The sequence below is a fragment of the Brienomyrus brachyistius genome, chromosome 25 (genome assembly GCF_023856365.1).
Source record: "Brienomyrus brachyistius isolate T26 chromosome 25, BBRACH_0.4, whole genome shotgun sequence".
Classification (NCBI taxonomy): Eukaryota; Metazoa; Chordata; class Actinopteri; order Osteoglossiformes; family Mormyridae; genus Brienomyrus; species Brienomyrus brachyistius.
The window spans coordinates 12,644,154-12,656,791 of record NC_064557.1 but is presented as its reverse complement, the minus strand read 5'-3'; the positions used below and the strand labels follow the sequence as shown (position 1 = coordinate 12,656,791).

Below are 12,638 nucleotides of genomic sequence, written 5' to 3'. Positions count from 1 at the left end.
AGGAAGTATCGTACTGAAATTGCTGGGAAACCAACTTCTATAGGAAATAGAACTGCGTACCAACCCTTGGCAAGAGCCTCGTCAACCACGTCTTGCTACTTGGCTTTTTTCAGCTGGTGAGAGACAGTGAGCCTATCCTCCCATGGTACAGTAAGTTCAGCCATCAGGATGGTCTTCTTACTCCTGGATAGCAGGATCATGTCTGGCCTGAGTGATGTTATAGCTGCCTTTTCTGGGAAGATGAGTTTCTTTTGCAGGTCCACGTGCATCTCCCTGTCAGAGGCCTGCAGTAAGATGGAAAACACATTTCTGGTAGCTATTCTTGCCTTTGGCACCTTGTCTCCTTCCCTGCAGAACTTGACAGCCTTGGGTGGTGAAGCCTGATGTTTATTGGCCTTGACCCTCTGCCACTCCATCCACTTGATAATCACCATAGGGACCTTATCGTGTCTCCACCTATATTGGCCCTCTCCAAGTGCTTTGGGACATCTTGTCAAGATGTGGTTCAAGGTGCACGATGATGCTCCAGACTGCTTGCAGGATGGATCATCTTCTTTGCCCCAGATCCTAAGGTTGTTAGGAGTTGGTGAGAGGTCAGCCACCGTTCGCAGGAGAAAAGACAGCTTGCCCTGGTCAGTACCCCACACTTCCTTCCAGGACATCGATTGCTCCAATGCATTGTCCCACTGCATCCACTGTCCTTGGGGCGCAAGACCTGCCGTTTTCACATGGCGTTCTTCTTCTGCTGCCTCCCAGACCCTCTGCACTATGAGATCTCTTCTGCCTCTTCAAGCATCTACACATGCAGACTGCTTCTACAAACATTTGTGAAAGAATGGGTTGCGCTCAGGAATTCAGTGAATTCAACGTTGGTACCGTAATAGGATGCCACCTGTGCAATAAGTCCTTAGTGATAGGCCACGTAAAACACAGTGTTAGGAAGTCTCCAACTGTCTGCAGAGTGAATAGCTACAGACCTCCAAACTTCATGTGGCCTTCAGATTACCCGAAGAACAGTGCATAGAGAACTTTATGTAATGGGTTTCCATGAACGAGCAGCTGTATCCAAGCCTTAAATACCGCTTAAGTACTGGAAGCAGTGGTGTAAAGCATGCCACCACTGGACATTAGAGCAGTGGAGACATGTTCTCAGAAGTGACGAATCACACTTCTCTGTCTGACAATCTGATGGACGAGTCTGAGTTTAGTGGTTGCCAGAAGGATGGTACTTGCCAGACTGTATCGTGTAAAGTTTGGTGGAGGGGGGATTATGGTGTGGGGTTGTTTTTCAGGGGTTGGGCATGGGCCCCTTAGTTCCTGTGAAAGGAACTCTTAATGCTGCAGCATTTGAAGTCATTTTGGACAACTTCATGCTCCTAACTCTGTGGTAAGAGTTTGGGGATGGCCCCTTCCTGTTCCAGCCTGACTGTACAATAGTGCACAAAGCAAGGTCCATAAGGACATGGATGAGTGAGTTTGGTGTGGAGGAACTTGACTGGCCTGCACAGAGCCCTGACCTCAACCTGACAACACCTTTGGGATGAATTATAGCTGACTGCAAGCGAGGCCTTCTCATCCAGCATCAGTGCCTAACTTCAGAAATGCTCTGCCAGTAGAATGGTCAAAAATTCCCATAAACACACTCCTAAACCTTGTGGACTGACTTCCCAGAACAGTGGAGGCTGTTATAGCTGCAGAGTATAAATTCCTTACGAGTGTGAATGACTGTAGGTAAACTTATGATGCATCTAATCATGCCACAATATGGTGCAGATCAGGTCCGGTCGGGCATCAGGCAATGGTACAGTGTATTACCACGGCCAACACAAGAAACAAATTGAGATCCCGATTGGTAACCAGGCCAACACGCGACCCAGTCCCACCCTCTGGAAATTTCCATCTATCTGCCATAGCAAGGGGTCTCGTGAGTGTCTCCTTGGTCTGATCCAGCTGCTCAAGTTCACAGCAATGGGGATCCTGCGAGCCAGATGACCCTCAGGGAAATGCACCACAGGGCCTTAGTGCTACAACTGACGCTCTACCTAAGCAACTTCTCGTTCGACAGTAAGACAAACCAGCAGGAGACATGGATTCTCTGAAGAGACATAGTACCACAGTACATTGAGCACAAGAGGTCATTAAAGACCTGGATCTCAGTTTTTACTTACAAACCCAGACACTGAGTCCGCAAAAAGTCTAATTTAAATGAAACAAAAATTCATCATCTCAATTCACTATTCTGTTTTTATTTCATGAACTCAGATTAACATATTTTCCGACAATATTACTAATACGGCGTTTGAAATGATTCGAGTTTGTGTTATAAACACAAATAATTAAAAATAAAATAAAAAATCATAGAAAAATTTAAATTCTAATGCAAATGACACCATCAACAACAATAAAATTAAATAAGACGTTACTGTTACAGTTGCACTTTTTCAATGCAGCAATCATTTTTACGATAATAATAAATAATAATGGATGCAATGCAGTTACAATTTTTCAGTATACTTTTAAAACAGATGATCATCATAAATAAAGAGTAAAAGGAACAAATTATTACTTTGTGTTTAAATGACAAATCTGAAAACTTTTCCTGGACACAAATTATGTAATTCCATTTCAGAATATATAAAGTGAATGTTGTTATTCCTTGCAGACCCCTATTACCAGAAGTCTCTATAATACTGAACCATGAGGGAAAGAGGATGATGGTGTTTAGATGAACATCCACTCTGACTGCAGGAAGACGGTGTTTAGATGAACATCCACTCTGACTGCAGGATGAAGCTGCACAGGCTCCGTTTCCATGACTGGTTACCGTTGTTGGCTGGAGAACATCAGTCTTATATTTGCATTTGCTGGTACTGCCTGAAAGATTAAAATCACAAATGGAGTAAACAGTAAGACATTAAATACGTTAACCTTCACCAAGTTAAAATGAATTGTTAGTCCATCCATCAGCTAAGCATGGTTCCAGTGCACAGCCCCTTATCACGTCACAGGGCACAGATACAACTGGATACTTCCAGAAACCATTTCACTGAACGGGGCATCTGGAGGAAATACAGGGAGCTCAGGGAAAAGACACAATCCATCCATCCATTATCTGTGCCCGCTTGTTCTATGGACACAATGCAGGGCACACTCAAACACCAATCACTCACACCTACAGGTAATCTGGTGACTTCAGTTAACTTCAGCATTATTTGGGACTGTGGGGGGAAACTAGAGTAGCCGGAGGAAATCCCATGATGACACAGGGTGAACATGCAAACTCCACACACATGGAGCCAGGGGGTCCCAGAGGTGTGAGGCAGCAGTGAGCCACCAAAACAACAAAAGCTCCTAAAATGGGACTGGATGGGTTAAAATCCTCAAACCGGCAGGTATGAGTCCACAATGCTACCCACTGAGCCAACATCCATCCATCCATCCATCCATTTTCCAAACCGCTTATCCTATTGGGTCGCGGGGGGTCCGGAGCCTATCCCGGAAGCAATGGGCACGAGGCTGGGAACAACCCAGGATGGGGGGCCAGCCCATCGCAGGGCACACTCACACACCATTCACTCTCACACGCATTCCTACGGGCAATTTAGCAAGTCCAATTAGCCTCAGCATGTTTTTGGACTGTAGGGGGAAACCGGAGTACCCGGAGGAAACCCCACGACGACATGGGGAGAACATGCAAACTCCACACACATGGAGCCAGGGGGTCCCAGAGGTGTGAGGCAGCAGTGAGCCACCAAAACAACAAAAGCTCCTAAAATGGGACTGGATGGGTTAAAATCCTCAAACCGGCAGGTATGAGTCCACAATGCTACCCACTGAGCCAACATACCATCATATAATGCTGCTCACATTTTTATAACCTTTAAATGACAAACCTGAATTTCAGCATAACACTCATTGTTTGTTATATAATAACTCTTACCTCATTACAAGAGGTTGTTGTGTATCCTGTACTGAATGTTGTAGGATTGCCTTCTGCGCCAGCGCCTCTTAATGGCTGCACAGCAGCCACACAGCAGGCACTGCGAGCGATTGGAGGAGAGGGATGTCAGTCAGCAATGACAGCCGTCACGCACAAAGGAGCTCACAAAACTGTCCCCACAAAAATGTTCTCATACTTACACAAAGGAGAATCCAGCAGGGGATGAGAAGGAGGAGGATTCCACATGGGATGATAATAGCCAAAGCCCAGCCAGGGAAGCCACCTCCCACATGCGTGATGTTTGCCCCAGGAGTGGTGAGCGGTACAGTTGTGGTGGTACTCAGCAGACCTGGAAGTGCAATACTGACACATTATTTATGGAATGACTTTTACGATCCATGAATTATCAAGTGTATTTTGGAATGTAGTGTCACATTTGTGTTACTTTTCATTTGGACCTCATCCAGCATGTCTAATGAATATGTAGTTTAAACCCATGTTAGTACTGGTGGCAGTTATTGATTGAGTCTAAATGACAATGTTGTTGCGTAAAACATACCAGCGGCTTTCAATACTGCATTAAGGAAGTCACTTGGACCACTGAAATCTCCTTCTTTATAAATGTAGGCTACGTCAGCCTTTATCTCATTGTTCTGACTCCTAAAAGAACAAACAGTGGTATTTTACTCTTGTAATGGAATAACAAATTTATTTTTTAGTTTAAAGTGAAATAACAAATATATTAACATGATGTGTTTTTTTTTTTTTTTTTGTCACACTTACGTGTAGTTAGCCCATGGAAATGTAAATGAAATAGCACCTTGTTTCTGCAATATTGAGTTCAACTGTGGTTTGAAGATTCAAAAAGAAAAATGCAAAAACATTTAGATTAAACAACCCTACGTCAAAGCAGAATAAGTAGTATATAGGAGTATCAAAAGCTCAATAACAAGGGAAAACCACATGGAATTTTAAACACCAATTTACTTTCAAAATGATTAGTGTTCTCACCAGTTTGTTGATGGAGTCCTGGATCAACTTATAAGTGTCATTCCTGTTCTGAGTATTATCAGACATGGTCACATTGTCCATCAGATAAGACAACAGAATGGCAAAGCCTCCATTTGGCAATTCTGAAACAATAAGAAATAAGAAAAGTCTAATGAATCTTAATTACAACCATGTCCTGCCAATTTGTCACCAAATATTTAAATATTTGCTACATTAAATAAAAATACTTAGATATAAAACTATACAGGTAAAATAAGAAGAGGAAACGCTTTTAATATAAAGTGAAGTAAACATTCACGGGAATTTCACATTTGCAAAAAAGCAAAGTCTGTTCATGGAGAGACCCTTACTTTCATAAGTTGCAGTCTGCAAGATCTTAGGTTGACTCAGATCTTTGGTTTGTGGGTGTAGGAAATGGCTGATCACATTAACTATCATGGATTCATTAATGCTGCGCATTTCGAAAATGAGTCGGATAGTTATTACTACCGTTCCCTTGCTAAAAAAAGAAAAAAACATACAGGTTAATTTAAATATGTAAAAAATAAATATTGGCAATGTAATTTATTAAAATAAAACAATTAGATTCCTAAATCTGAAGGCTAAAACACTGAAAAAAAGTCTGGAAAAAAAAATCTTACATAGTCTTTGACACCGTGGTTGAAGAAGTTGTTATGATTCTTGAGATGCCCATAGGTTTTGCGAATGCAGAAATAGTAATTGCAGACGTTCGCGTTGTTAGGGCTCTAGAACTTGTGTTGGTTGGGATACTGCTTGTTGCTGTGGAAGGTGATGTTGAAGATGTAATAACTTTAGCAGTTGTTGTAGATGAAGTGGTACTTGCAGACAGTTTTGTTGTTGAGGCTGCAGGACTTGAATTAGTTGACCTTCTGCTTGTCATTGTGGAAACTGATATCGGAGACTTCTGGGCTTCAGTGGTTTTTAGAACTGACAACGTAGTACTTGCAGAAATTTCTGAGGTGGCTGTTGCAGTTGTGCTAGTTGTACTATGGCTTGTCACTGTGGAAACTGATGTGGAAGATGTCAGAATTCCTGTGCTTAATGGTGTTGAAAAAGTGGTAGAAGTTTCTGATATGGCTGCAACAGTAGTACCAACTGAGCTATTAGTTCTCTGTGTGGAAGCTGATGTGAAAAATATGGTGGTTTTTGGACTTGCAGAAATATTTGTGACGACTGCTGCAATTACGCTGGTGTGGCTACTGCTTGGCCCACTGGAAGCTGATGTCGACAATTTCTGGGCTTCAGTGGGTTTTAGAATTGAAGATGTGATACTTGCAGAAGATTCTGTTGTATCTGCTGCATTTGTGTTCGTGGGGCTACTGCTTATTGCTGTAGAAGCTGATGTCAAAGTTGTCAGGGATTTTGTGGTTTCTTTAGTTAAGGAAGAAGTTGGAGCTAATGAAGTGGTACTTCCATACGTTACTGTTGTGGCTGCAGGTGTGCTGGTTGCACTGCTGCTGGTCACTGTGGAAGCTGATGTTGAAGATGTCTGGGCTTCTGTTGTTGGATTTGAAGTGGTACTTGTCAAAATATCTGTTGTGGTTGCTGCAGGTCTGCTGGTTGCGCTGCTGCTTCTCACTGTGGAAGCTGTTGTTGAAGATGTCTGCAACTCTGAAATTGCTGGAGCTGATGAAGTGGTACTTTCAGGCATTACTGTTGTGGCTTTAGATGTGCTGCTTACAGCGCTGCTTGTCACTCTGGAAGCTGATGTCGAAGATGTCTGCGTTTCTGTTGTTGGATTTGAAGTGGTACTTGTTGAACTTTCTGTTGTGGGGGCTGCAGCTGAGGTGGTTGCGCTGCTGGATGTCACTGGGGAGGTTGATTTCGTAGATGTCTGGGCTTCTGTCGTTGGATTTGAAGTGGTACTTGTCGACAATTCTGTCGTGGGGGCTGCAGCTGTGGTGGTTGCGCTGCTGGTAGTCAATGTGGAAGCTGATGTCGAAGATGTCTGGACTTCTGTTGTTGGATTTGAAGTGGTACTTGTTGAAGTTTCTGTTGTGGGGGCTGCAGCTGTGGTGGTTGCGCTGCTGGATGTCACTGTGGAGGTTGATGTCGTAGATGTCTGGGCTTCTGTCGTTGGATTTGAAGTGGTACTTGTCAAAATTTCTGTCGTGGTTGCTGCAGGAGTGCTGGTTGCGCTGCTGGTTGTCACTGTGGAAGCTGATGTCGTAGATGTCTGGGCTTCTGTTGTTGGATTTGAAGTGGTACTTGTTGAAGTTTCTGTTGTGGTGGCAGTAGGTGTGGTGGTTGCGCTGCTGCTTGTCACTGTGGAAGCTGATGTCGAAGATGTCTGGACTTCTGTTGTTGGATTTGAAGTGGTACTTGTCGACATTTCTGTCGTGGTTGCTGCAGGTGTGCTGGTTGCGCTGCTGCTTGTCACTGTGGAAGCTGATGTCGAAGATGTCTGGACTTCTGTTGTTGGATTTGAAGTGGTACTTGTTGAAGTTTCTGTTGTGGGGGCTGCAGCTGTGGTGGTTGCGCTGCTGCTTGTCACTGTGGAAGCTGATATCGAAGATGTCTGGACTTCTGTTGTTGGATTTGAAGTGGTACTTGTCAAAATTTCTGTCGTGGTTGCTGCAGGAGTGCTGGTTGCACTGCTGCTAGTCACTGTGGAAGCTGATGTCGTAGATGTCTGGACTTCTGTTGTTGGATTTGAAGTGGTACTTGTTGAAGTTCCTGTTGTGGGGGCTGCAGCTGTTGTGGTTGCCCTCATGCTTGTCACTGTGGAAGCTGTTGTCGAAGATGTCTGGACTTCTGTTGTTGGATTTGAAGTGGTACTTGTCGACATTTCTGTCGTGGTTGCTGTAGGTGTGCTGGTTGCGCTGCTGCTTGTGACTGTGGAAGCTGATGTCGAAGATGTCTGGAGTTCTGTTGTTGGATTTGAAGTGGTACTTGTCGAAGTTTCTGTTGTGGGGGCTGCAGCTGTGGTGGTCGCGCTACTGGTTGTCACTGTGGAGGTTGATGTCGTAGATGTCTGGGCTTCTGTCGTTGGATTTGAAGTGGTACTTGTCGACATTTCTGTCGTGGTTGCTGCAGGTGTGCTTGTTGCGCTGCTGCTTGTCACTGTTGAAGCTGATGTCGAAGACGTCTGGGCTTCTGTTGTAGGATTTGAAGTAGTACTTGTCGACATTTCTGTCGTGGTTTCTGCAGGTGTGCTGGTTGCGCTGATGCTTGTCACTGTGGAAGTTGATGTCGTAGATGTCTGGGCTTCTGTTGCTGGATTTGAAGTGGTACTTGTCGACATTTCTGTCATGGTTGCTGCAGGTGTGCTGGTTGCGCTGCTGCTTGTCACTGTTGAAGCTGATGTCGAAGATGTCTGGACTTCTGTTGTTGGATTTGAAGTGGTACTTGTTGAAGTTTCTGTTGTGGGGGCTGCAGCTGTGGTGGTTGCGCTGCTGGATGTCACTGTGGAGGTTGATGTCGTAGATGTCTGGACTTCTGTCGTTGGATTTGAAGTGGTACTTGTTGAAGTTTCTGTTGTGGTGGCAGTAGGTGTGCTTGTTGCGCTGCTGCTTGTCACTGTGGAAGCTGATATCGAAGATGTCTGGACTTCTGTTGTTGGATTTGAAGTGGTACTTGTCAAAATTTCTGTCGTGGTTGCTGCAGGAGTGCTGGTTGCGCTGCTGCTTGTCACTGTGGAAGCTGATGTCGTAGATGTCTGGGCTTCTGTTGTTGGATTTGAAGTGGTACTTGTCGACATTTCTGTCGTGGTTGCTGCAGGTGTGCTTGTTGCGCTGATGATTGTCACTGTGGAAGTTGATGTCGTAGATGTCTGGGCTTCTGTTGCTGGATTTGAAGTGGTACTTGTCGACATTTCTGTCGTGGTTGCTGCAGGTGTGCTGGTTGCGCTGCTGCTTGTAACTGTGGAAGCTGATGTCGAAGATGTCTGGAGTTCTGTTGTTGGATTTGAAGTGGTACTTGTCAAAGTTTCTGTTGTGGGGGCTGCAGCTGTGGTGGTCGCGCTACTGGTTGTCACTGTGGAGGTTGATGTCGTAGATGTCTGGGCTTCTGTCGTTGGATTTGAAGTGGTACTTGTCGACATTTCTGTCGTGGTTGCTGCAGGTGTGCTTGTTGCGCTGCTGCTTGTCACTGTTGAAGCTGATGTCGAAGACGTCTGGGCTTCTGTTGTAGGATTTGAAGTAGTACTTGTCGACATTTCTGTCGTGGTTGCTGCAGGTGTGCTTGTTGCGCTGCTGCTTGTCACTGTTGAAGCTGATGTCGAAGACGTCTGTGCTTCTGTTGTAGGATTTGAAGTAGTACTTGTTGAAGTTTCTGTTGTGGGGGCTGCAGGTGTGGTGGTTGCGCTGCTGGTTGTCACTGTTGAAGCTGATGTCGAAGACGTCTGGGCTTCTGTTGTAGGATTTGAAGTAGTACTTGTTGAAGTTTCTGTTGTGGGGGCTGCAGGTGTGGTGGTTGCGCTGCTGGTTGTCACTGTGGAGGTTGATGTCGTAGATGTCTGGGCTTCTGTCTTTGGATTTGAAGTGGTACTTGTTGAAGTTTCTGTTGTGGTGGCTGCAGGTGTGCTGGTTGCGCTGCTGCTTGTCACTGTGGAAGCTGATGTCGAAGATGTCTGGACTTCTGTTGTTGGATTTGAAGTGGTACTTGTCGAAGTTTCTGTTGTGGGGGCTGCAGCTGTGGTGGTCGCGCTACTGGTTGTCACTGTGGAGGTTGATGTCGTAGATGTCTGGGCTTCTGTCGTTGGATTTGAAGTGGTACTTGTCGACATTTCTGTCGTGGTTGCTGCAGGTGTGCTTGTTGCGCTGCTGCTTGTCACTGTTGAAGCTGATGTCGAAGACGTCTGGGCTTCTGTTGTAGGATTTGAAGTAGTACTTGTTGAAGTTTCTGTTGTGGGGGCTGCAGGTGTGGTGGTTGCGCTGCTGGTTGTCACTGTGGAGGTTGATGTCGTAGATGTCTGGGCTTCTGTCTTTGGATTTGAAGTGGTACTTGTTGAAGTTTCTGTTGTGGTGGCTGCAGGTGTGCTGGTTGCGCTGCTGCTTGTCACTGTGGAAGCTGATGTCGAAGATGTCTGGACTTCTGTTGTTGGATTTGAAGTGGTACTTGTCGAAGTTTCTGTTGTGGGGGCTGCAGCTGTGGTGGTCGCGCTACTGGTTGTCACTGTGGAGGTTGATGTCGTAGATGTCTGGGCTTCTGTCGTTGGATTTGAAGTGGTACTTGTCGACATTTCTGTCGTGGTTGCTGCAGGTGTGCTTGTTGCGCTGCTGCTTGTCACTGTTGAAGCTGATGTCGAAGACGTCTGGGCTTCTGTTGTAGGATTTGAAGTAGTACTTGTTGAAGTTTCTGTTGTGGGGGCTGCAGGTGTGGTGGTTGCGCTGCTGGTTGTCACTGTGGAGGTTGATGTCGTAGATGTCTGGGCTTCTGTCGTTGGATTTGAAGTGGTACTTGTTGAAGTTTCTGTTGTGGTGGCTGCAGGTGTGCTGGTTGCGCTGCTGCTTGTCACTGTGGAAGCTGATGTCGAAGATGTCTGGACTTCTGTTGTTGGATTTGAAGTGGTACTTGTCGAAGTTTCTGTTGTGGGGGCTGCAGCTGTGGTGGTCGCGCTACTGGTTGTCACTGTGGAGGTTGATGTCGTAGATGTCTGGGCTTCTGTTGTTGGATTTGAAGTGGTACTTGTCGAAGTTTCTGTTGTGGGGGCTGCAGCTGTGGTGGTCGCGCTACTGGTTGTCACTGTGGAGGTTGATGTCGTAGATGTCTCGGCTTCTGTCGTTGGATTTGAAGTGGTACTTGTCGACATTTCTGTCGTGGTTGCTGCAGGTGTGCTGGTTGCGCTGCTGCTTGTCACTGTGGAAGCTGATGTCGAAGATGTCTGGACTTCTGTTGTTGGATTTGAAGTGGTACTTGTCGAAGTTTCTGTTGTGGGGGCTGCAGCTGTGGTGGTCGCGCTACTGGTTGTCACTGTGGAGGTTGATGTCGTAGATGTCTGGGCTTCTGTCGTTGGATTTGAAGTGGTACTTGTCGACATTTCTGTCGTGGTTGCTGCAGGTGTGCTTGTTGCGCTGCTGCTTGTCACTGTTGAAGCTGATGTCGAAGACGTCTGGGCTTCTGTTGTAGGATTTGAAGTAGTACTTGTCGACATTTCTGTCGTAGTTGCTGCAGGTGTGCTTGTTGCGCTGCTGCTTGTCACTGTTGAAGCTGATGTCGAAGACGTCTGTGCTTCTGTTGTAGGATTTGAAGTAGTACTTGTTGAAGTTTCTGTTGTGGGGGCTGCAGGTGTGGTGGTTGCGCTGCTGGTTGTCACTGTTGAAGCTGATGTCGAAGACGTCTGGGCTTCTGTTGTAGGATTTGAAGTAGTACTTGTTGAAGTTTCTGTTGTGGGGGCTGCAGGTGTGGTGGTTGCGCTGCTGGTTGTCACTGTGGAGGTTAATGTCGTAGATGTCTGGGCTTCTGTCGTTGGATTTGAAGTGGTACTTGTTGAAGTTTCTGTTGTGGTGGCTGCAGGTGTGCTGGTTGCGCTGCTGCTTGTCACTGTGGAAGCTGATGTCGAAGATGTCTGGACTTCTGTTGTTGGATTTGAAGTGGTACTTGTCGAAGTTTCTGTTGTGGGGGCTGCAGGTGTGCTGGTTGCGCTGCTGGTTGTCACTGTGGAGGTTGATGTCGTAGATGTCTGGGCTTCTGTCGTTGGATTTGAAGTGGTACTTGTTGAAGTTTCTGTTGTGGTGGCTGCAGGTGTGCTGGTTGCGCTGCTGCTTGTCACTGTGGAAGCTGATGTCGAAGATGTCTGGACTTCTGTTGTTGGATTTGAAGTGGTACTTGTCGAAGTTTCTGTTGTGGGGGCTGCAGCTGTGGTGGTCGCGCTACTGGTTGTCACTGTGGAGGTTGATGTCGTAGATGTCTGGGCTTCTGTTGTTGGATTTGAAGTGGTACTTGTCGAAGTTTCTGTTGTGGGGGCTGCAGCTGTGGTGGTCGCGCTACTGGTTGTCACTGTGGAGGTTGATGTCGTAGATGTCTGGGCTTCTGTCGTTCGATTTGAAGTGGTACTTGTCGACATTTCTGTCGTGGTTGCTGCAGGTGTGCTGGTTGCGCTGCTGCTTGTCACTGTGGAAGCTGATGTCGAAGATGTCTGGACTTCTGTTGTTGGATTTGAAGTGGTACTTGTCGAAGTTTCTGTTGTGGGGGCTGCAACTGTGGTGGTCGCGCTACTGGTTGTCACTGTGGAGGTTGATGTCGTAGATGTCTGGGCTTCTGTCGTTGGATTTGAAGTGGTACTTGTCGACATTTCTGTCGTGGTTGCTGCAGGTGTGCTTGTTGCGCTGCTGCTTGTCACTGTTGAAGCTGATGTCGAAGACGTCTGGGCTTCTGTTGTAGGATTTGAAGTAGTACTTGTCGACATTTCTGTCGTAGTTGCTGCAGGTGTGCTTGTTGCGCTGCTGCTTGTCACTGTTGAAGCTGATGTCGAAGACGTCTGTGCTTCTGTTGTTGGATTTGAAGTAGTACTTGTTGAAGTTTCTGTTGTGGGGGCTGCAGGTGTGGTGGTTGCGCTGCTGGTTGTCACTGTTGAAGCTGATGTCGAAGACGTCTGGGCTTCTGTTGTAGGATTTGAAGTAGTACTTGTTGAAGTTTCTGTTGTGGGGGCTGCAGGTGTGGTGGTTGCGCTGCTGGTTGTCACTGTGGAGGTTGATGTCGTAGATGTCTGGGCTTCTGTCGTTGG

General features: G+C 46.2%; 1 protein-coding gene across 1 annotated transcript in view; it reads right to left on the bottom strand.

Annotated features, from left to right (window-relative positions):
* Positions 1-2,253: 2,253 nt before the first annotated feature.
* LOC125720475 (pneumococcal serine-rich repeat protein-like) overlaps positions 2,254-12,638 on the bottom strand; it is a 52,626-nt gene continuing 42,241 nt past the window's right edge. Inside the window, exon 8 of the mRNA XM_048995944.1 lies at positions 2,254-2,874. The gene's annotated coding sequence lies outside the window, so the exon portion shown is untranslated. The remainder of the gene's footprint in view (positions 2,875-12,638) is intronic.